Source organism: Triticum dicoccoides, chromosome 5B, assembly GCF_002162155.2.
Source record: "Triticum dicoccoides isolate Atlit2015 ecotype Zavitan chromosome 5B, WEW_v2.0, whole genome shotgun sequence".
NCBI lineage: Eukaryota > Viridiplantae > Streptophyta > Magnoliopsida > Poales > Poaceae > Triticum > Triticum dicoccoides.
The window spans coordinates 355,944,064-355,952,647 of NC_041389.1; positions in this window are offsets into that span (position 1 = coordinate 355,944,064).

The window sequence follows — 8,584 nt, forward strand, 5'->3', positions numbered from 1 at the left end:
TAGCCTTTTAAAAAATGTATACTTTTGTACAGTAGTACTACCTCCGGCCTGGTTTATTAGTCCCCTATGTAGTTTGTGCTAAATTTTGACCAAAGATTTAACCGAAAAAACGTTAGTGCATGTTAACAAAAATTATAACATTGGGTTCATATTCGAACATAGTTTTCAAATATATAATTTTTTGTGACATATATGAGCATTTTGTTAGTCAAATTTATGGTCAAAATTTGGCACAGATTACAATGAGGACCAATAAACCAGGATGGAGGTAGTACTCCACTATCAATGGATTGCGCCATGGAGCAAAAATTGAAATTTTTAAAAAAGGTGGTATATATAGAGAGCGCTCGTCGCCAAATTATGCATATAGTACTATTAAAAAAGCTAGTACGTGCTTAATTGGGGTGCTAAATTCTATTAAAGAAATACTAGTACTAGTATGTACATACTGAAGAGTTAAATTAATGAGAAGAAACATAACATAGTTCTGCTGGGGGGTCAGCACAACACACCGCTCAAATTAAACTAAGCACACCTGAAATTAAACTATGCAACTAATCCGGTAGACACTGCATTAGAAGTTTAGAACCACCATAATGCAACGACACCGCCACCTTACTCGGAGTCCTCGTCCACGTCCTCGAATTCGTCCTTGTCCCTATTCCTCTTGGCCGATACTTCTTTGCTTAAACCGCCAACTTGGCTGTTGCTCTTCATCGAACCCTTGTAGATATTGAACAAAGGTAGCCATCCATTGCAGCATACTGGATGTGGTCTATATCTAGTATATTCCACTGCCATGCATGACGATGAAACGTGTATGGAGGTTTCTCCAGTTTACCGTACGAAGGATGAACCATGGCTCCTGCCAGGGTCAGCATTGAAGGCTGACGAGAGGGCACCAGCCGATTCTTCTGGAGGTCGAAGGGGTTGCCTACAACAAGGCCTATCTGACACAAGACTTCTTTGTCGTTCTTAAAGTCTATAGTAACGAATTTGACTGTTTTGTCCTCGAGGAAGTTCTTAAAATCCTGGCACTCAACATCGGCATGGCATATGTGGTAGACCAAGCAAACGTTATGTACGCAAACCTGGATCACGGCGGGCTTCTTCCTCTCTTCTTCCTTTAGATCCTTCTCTCGTCCCACGACTGTGGTGTACTCAACATCTAGCCCAGCGGCCCACTCATCATGTGAGTTTTCGAACATGTGTCTGAAGCGAGAAGGGCATCCTTTCACCGTCGCGGAAGTATGGGTGTAGATGACGTCAAACTCATCGCCAGTGATGGTTCTAAGCTTGTACTCACTGCCGATCGGGGAGATTTGGGACGCCATGGATTTGGGAGGAGGGTTAGGATTAGTGGAACTGCCATAATGTACTAATGTGAATGGACGGGATGACTAGGAGCGAACTGCCGTAGTTTTAAAGGACGTGCGGGGACGAGTAGGAGCAAACTGCCAGCGTGCGAATGGCAGGGTAGTGGCTTTCCATTCTCCCATGATACGGGCTTCCGAGAGCCCTTGGATCTGAGATCGAACTGTTGCATGGCGTGATTCTAGACCTATGGGTGAATATCCTATCCTAGAGGGTTATTCTTAAATTTTTCAGCAACTTAGCATGCAACCGTTTGATCTCAGATCCAAGGGCTGCCAGCAGCCCATATCATGGTCGCGCCTACCACAACCGTCGCGTCGCTCGCGCGGTCGCGCCCTTGGAGATTTAACACGGTGCGTTAGGCTATCTAATGTTGGCATGTCATACATAGTCATCACTTAGTCACTTATACTACAACAAGGTTGGCTATAAGTGGTTTTTTACTCCTCTCTATCTCTTTCTTCGTACTCCCTCCATCCCATAATATAAGAACGTTTTTGACACTAGTGTAGTGTCAAGGAGTGACCTCTTCCAATGAAATGGTGTTGCTAAGTTTGCTTCATTTAATTAGCTATAGACTCAAAATTGTCTTTTCACCTAGGTACACACGCTTAGCACCGTTTCTTCCTTGGGTCACCAAACTAGACTCTCTCTTCTTGATTAACTTGCCACATCAGACTTTATGCCTATGTGGCAAGCTTAAGCACCTGTAGGAGCAAGTAAGTACAATAGTGCGCTTTACATGGCATTTTTGCATATGTGGAGGAAAGAGAAGCAAGGAAAAAGTGGAGAAGTGGGCTCTCATGCAAGAGCCAGCCTCTACTACTACATGGTGGAGCATTGGGAGAGGCACCTGTGTGGAGGTGGTCAGGAATCGGGAGACTCACGCCGGTCGTAGCGCCGCAGTTAAAATGATAATGGCAAGTCAAATCACGGGGCCCCACCTGTCCAGCAGTAACTCGTTGTCAAATCACACAGCCCTACGTTTGCAGCAGCCTACTCCCTCATCTTATCGCGTCTCTGTCGAACCGACTAGGCGGAACTGCCGCGCCTACCACACAGGAAAAGCCCCGCCCTCGACTTTTAAATACAACTACTCCCTCCGTCTAGGTGAGTAAGTCATCTTACGAAAACCAAACAATCCCAAAATACTAAGGCGTGGTGCATTAACTTCTACCTCGTTTCTTGTTTCTTCACATATCAACCAATAAGAATGCAATGATATACTTTTTGTGACATAGTAACTCATATTTAGTTAGTCAAATGGATGACCTAGAACTATGTGCAGGCCCTATAAACCGAGACGCCTACAAGTAAAAAACCGAGACAGAGAGGGTAGTTCAGCACATATATTTTTATATCAATATAGTTGGGATTCACCAAGGAGCAAAACCAAGTGGTAGGCTGATCCTGTCATGTTGGCGTAGCAACTCAAGCAGGGTCAGTCCGCACACGAAATGGTGACACACTTAACAGGACCCCTTTGGCAGACATGTGGCTCATCCACCGTCTTGTTCCACGTGCGATGCACCAAATTACAGTTCGGAGAAGCGGTTGGAATTGGAGGCACCCCGGTCGTAGCGCCGCAGTAGTAGAAAATGAGCGATGAGGGGTAAAATCACAAAGCCCCACCTTTCCCGCATTAAGCTGGACGGAGAAAGCAACCATCATTTCACTCTAGCGCGCAAGAGCATAAAGAAAAGAGAAAACAATGATGCGTGCGTCAGCTACCTAGGGCACCCTAGGGTAGGGGTCTCCACTATAGATCCTTTTTTTTGAAAGCGCTTACACTATAAATCGGCCTCTCCCTCGTCCTGTTGAAGAAAACCGATGATGAGTGCGGCGGTAGGGTTTGTAGGAGTACTACGACGTGCGGGGCCACGTCGTAGTAAACGGGTTCGAGTCAACGCCTTAAATATGTGTGGGCCGCTTGGTTTTACGGGAACGAGGCAACATTTTGGGTTCGGGGACCAGTGGAGATATAGCACGTACAGAAAATTGTGGACGTAGGTTCGACCGAAAGGCAATGATGCATGGGCCCTGCATTTTGATATACCTGGGGCCGCGTGAAATTTGCTACTCTACTCAAAACTAGTAAGGTACACATGTATTGAACGCATGAGATTTTGAAACCAAATTATGAATAAATACACACTATAGCATGTAAAGCTTTGAGTCATATATGCATGATGTAGATTTTTGTTTAGTTCTTATAGTTCATCTCATTCAAAATCAATTAGTTTTATAAAAATGTTAAGATTCATGGGGTTGTGCATTGTAAATCATAAAGTAAAAAACAAATAATGGCAATTCATTTAGAAAAATAATCAATTAGGACACAGAAGATTCTAGAACAAAGGAGAAGTGCTTGTGTTTTGAGGTTTGTGCATTATCTTAAGTTCAACCATGGAGTCTTCTAAATTGTACATGTGGCATATCTGGTGGAATGTTGATGATATCCAACGGCCAGTAGTGCTCGGATTTGCCCATCTCTGCACTGTCGGGTTAGCTTCATCCAGCGACCATCTTTCAAAGTTATTGGCACACTATATAGTTCTTGTGCCATAGTTGCATGTTTTGGAAAAAAGCTACTAGTGGGTTGTACTATCTATTTAGGAATAGAAGATGTATACATGGAAGTAGTAGGGAAAGAGATGACATGGAGGATCTCAATTCCTATGAGTAGGGATTGGAAAAGAGATGTCATTTGGTTCACATCATAGGAACTTTTCTATTGAATCTAGAGATGACATGTATCTCAATTCCTATGAGGAGGGATTAGTAAAGAGATGTAATTTGGTTCATATCATAGGAACTTTTCTATTGAATATATGCTAATATTTATTTTCCTTTGAAATTAAGGGAGTATAGGAATCCATTCATATGAACCAAGTGGCTCTAAAGCTATAGAAATGATATCATGTTTATTTCCTTTGAAATGTAGAGTATATGAATCTATTCCTATGAACCAATTGGCTCTAAAGGAAAAAAATCCTATAAAAATCATATCATATAGAGTTCCTATGATATTCCTCGACACTAAAGGATGGTTGAAATTGCTGCAGGTGATATGATGGTCTTTCTTTGTAGACTCCTCACCCATCTTTATAGTTACCTCTCGAAGATGAAAGAAATGATATATACAGGGAATTCTACATGTGCAATTTGGTACACGAAAACTCTGTAAAAGTTTGCAAGGTTCTAATTTTCAATAAAGCTATATGCACTGCATTTCGGAACGGAGGGAGCATACGGCAGTTGCTAAAACTCACGTGGAAGATTTGTGTGTAGGAGGAATGGCTGTTCTGTTAAATGACATGGCAAAACTGACACTGTCGGATGCCGATCTAACGGTTCTTATGGCGTTCGTCAGGAAAAGGCTTGTGGTGAACGTTTGTCAGATAATGATTTACGGACACATGCATTGCATTGATACGTGCCCCCCTCTCTCGCACGCACACGCACCCTCACGAGTCACAACTCTCCCGAGTCCTCTCGCAGACTCGCACGTGGCACCCATCGTCTATCTGCAGGTAGACGTCACACACATATGTGCTCTTCATACCCTACCCTTAGAACTTATAAAAAACAAAAGACGGCGCGCACATTTTATTTTAGCTCACACGTCACACACTTATATTATTACTCTTGCGGTGAACGTTCTTTGGGCATAGTATATATTGTACTCTCACGAAGAGAAGCGGTGCACGCACGCACTAGTTCTCTCACACCCACTCGCGGGTACACGTAGGAGCGCATTTTTTTGAAGCCGGTACAACAAAATCACTCCACTATATATAAAAGCAGGAGCCTTAGTGCTTGCTTTACTAGGGTTCCTCTCGTTCACTCTCTCATGCTCTCCAGATCTAAGCAAGACATAGGTGGCCACTCTCTCTCTCTCAGCTTACGGCTGGTCACAAATCCGGCCGGACAACCTCGACCGGGGCAGGGGGTGTAGGTGCATCGTTCACGCTGTCGTCGGCGGTGAGGGAGGAGACCAACGGCTGCCTGCGCGTCCCGATCGGCGGCCGTGCCGTTCTCTCCGAGAGAGCGCCGGCTCGGGAGGGCCTCCGACCCCTTCTTCCTCCCTACGGTATTGTGGCCAAGATGCGGCCTCCCAATGCCGTCTTTGCCACATGTCGACGACCCTCAGGTATATATTCCTTCGAAACCTGCCTTGCTCTACTGCCCCAGCTCTTCCCCCTTCGTGTGGATCCTTTTCTACTTCCGTCCGCTATTCCAAAGCCACCTAGACTTCTACTATTATTAGAAGTAAAGCTAGTTCATATAGTCAACTCAAAGGCGTTGGTTCAAACAGGGAAGAAAGTGGGAAAGCTGTAGCATGAATCTAGGACTTGGTTCTAAGAGGAAACGGGGGAAAGTAGTAATATCTGTCACTGTTTAAATAACTGTATTTCATATTTGCGCAAACAGGGATGTCTGTCTCCATATCGTTTCGGGATGTCTTTCTCCGTATCGTTTCTATCCGCGCAATCAAAAGCACACACCTCAGTTTTAGTACAACTGCGCAATGAGATGGCTATCCCTCGTTGCCGTCATCTAACCTCCTGTCTTCAAGGTATTCCTACATTGGTAGTAACTAAGGTAGAAGGACCAACGCAATCTAAAAGAAGCTGTTTCGTACGTTTTACTTCCTAATTGCAGTGCATGGATGAGCAAAAAAACTGCATCCTAGCCCGGAATGCACTTTCTGCCAGTTCTTCCACGGACCGAGGACTAGCTGGCACGGCTGCACGGTGGTTTTTTGGACAGGTGCATGGACAAGAGGCATTGTGGTCTGCTTATTTCTGCAAATAACAGTGCTTAAATTTAGTGGAATGCACAAGCATTTCAACTGGTCAGTACACTGCATGGTTCATTTCAGCATTCCAGCTGAGACCACAATTATAATTGGTTATTCTGGAATGAGAGAACCTAACCCTGGATGGTGGCAACAAGAAAAAACCAGAGTGAACTCCAGGAAATTTAAGCCTGCCGGGAGGCCCTTTGCTCAGAGAAGCCTTGCTTGTTTTTTCCTGATTTGTAAACCTTATCACAACTTTGTCTTTTGCTATGAACTAGTATATGTTTGTTATGTTCTATGAGTCATTGAGATGTATAAAACTTCTTAACTTGTGCTTTTCAAGATTTTTATGAAGACGCGTTTAATGTGAGTGTTCCACATGAGCGCTGGACTAGCGTTGAACGTTTGGAATTTATAACATTATGGCCTCAATTAACTGCATGAACCAATGTAACAAGATACATAGTTGCTTATATGTCAGACATCAGATTGTTGATTGTTAGCTGGTCAATAGTCTAGTGTTGAAGCGAGTTGAGCCAATGTGCCGTGTTTTGCACAACTGCTTTCAAGTGGGTAGCACCAAAAGTGTTCACAAGTACTGTACTTATGTATACGTCGGCGCACGGTTCTTGAACGAGTGCTCTATTTCATCAAAACACACACTGCTCGTATGATAAACCGTGACAACTTATGTCTTACCATGCCATATTCATGAAAAAACTAGTGAGGACGCATCTGTTTCGGCAACAATTACGATGGTTCTCACATGATTCACGGGCACACAAAAGTAGCAGCGGTTCCCATAGATGGATTCAAACAGAGTACTAGCCCCAGAGGGGTCGATAATAGGCAAGGTTCGGATAATTAGACACAATCCAAACTACTATTAAACACTAGCCGGGGCAACTATTTCATGCCTCGATCTAATTTGGGCTGGACACTAGACGGACCTTGCCATGAACATCATCGAGGACGTCCCGCAGCAGCTCAATCCTGTGAACCTTCATGAAGACAACCTTGTGGCCTTGCCACTCATAAACTTGTTTGTGGAGGCATGCTACGTCATCTTCCTGCGTAAGCTTGACAAGAACAATATGCCTCACAAACGAAGGAGTAGCTTTGAACTTCTTGTGCTTCAGTACACCCTGGACAACATGCCTGACAACAGTGAGGCTGGAATACACCTCTTCATTGGTATAACCGCAAATGGCTTCCAGGATCCAACAGCCTAAGAACTCTATTTTCCCAGTGCGTATATTCAGGTCGTCCGCCTCATAGCGAGTGACATGCACAACCACACAATCCTTATCTGCATCAGGGCTCTAATTGAAACAGAAACAAATTCTGAATTACTTTTCAGTATAAGAAACACAAGTTATTTAAACCACTATGTATAGCATGGCATCGAAGCTAATAAAATTTTGCATTATTAATCACCACATACTTCCTTTTCTAAAAAAATCACCACATACTTAGATGAAAAACCACAATCGAGATCGGCAAAGAAGGAAATCACCTTGGGCAGCTCAGCGAGGGGGAGGGGGGACACATCCTCGAAGGGGGAAAACTACTCCTGCAGTGCCACGGGGGTTGTAACCTCAAATGGTGTGTTGACCATCTCAGTAGTGGCCGTGAGTGTATCTGGGGTCGGCTTGGTGGTTGCCTCCATCTTCTTGGAGCTCTCTGTCTCGTGGGGATCAGCCTCCCGCGTCTGCTCCAATATCGGCAGATCTTTGCCTGGTTCTCCTTGGTCCATCATGAAACTGACGAATACTAGGAGACCACTAAAAGGAAAACACAATCGCAATGACAATGAAACAAAAAAGAGAGTGGGGATCGGTTACTACTTTGCAAAAGTTCTTTTTTTCTCTCTGAACGAAAATATACCAACATCACGGATCCGCTTACCTTCCCTTCGTTGGGAGAGAAGAACAGTGGCAGATGCGAGTGTTGCCTTTCTTGAAGACGGTGAGGGAGAAGGGGATTCAGCGAAGAGTGAAATGATGGTTGCTTCGTCCGTCAAACTTAGACTGTGGGGAGGTGGGGTTTTGTGATACGACGGCTCGTTACTGCCGCGCTACGACCGGCTTGACTCTCCGCCTGCATACTGCCTTCTAATTTGGTGGATGGCATTTGGGCCCGCGCGCTGCATGGCCTGCATGTCGGTGAACAAAAGTAGAACGACATTCAGTAGAGGGAGACATTTCAATGACCTAGGAGGAGCCAGAAGCGGTAGAGTGTCTCCACTGTACTAGTAGTAATTGTTTTTCTGGGTAGCTGTAAAGTGTCTCCACTGTACTAGTAGTAATTGTTTCTCTGGGCCCAAGACAAAACAGCCAATCCACACTAGTAAATAGTAAAATCAATTCAAAAGGCGCTACCCACACCCAGCACACCGCCCCCCCC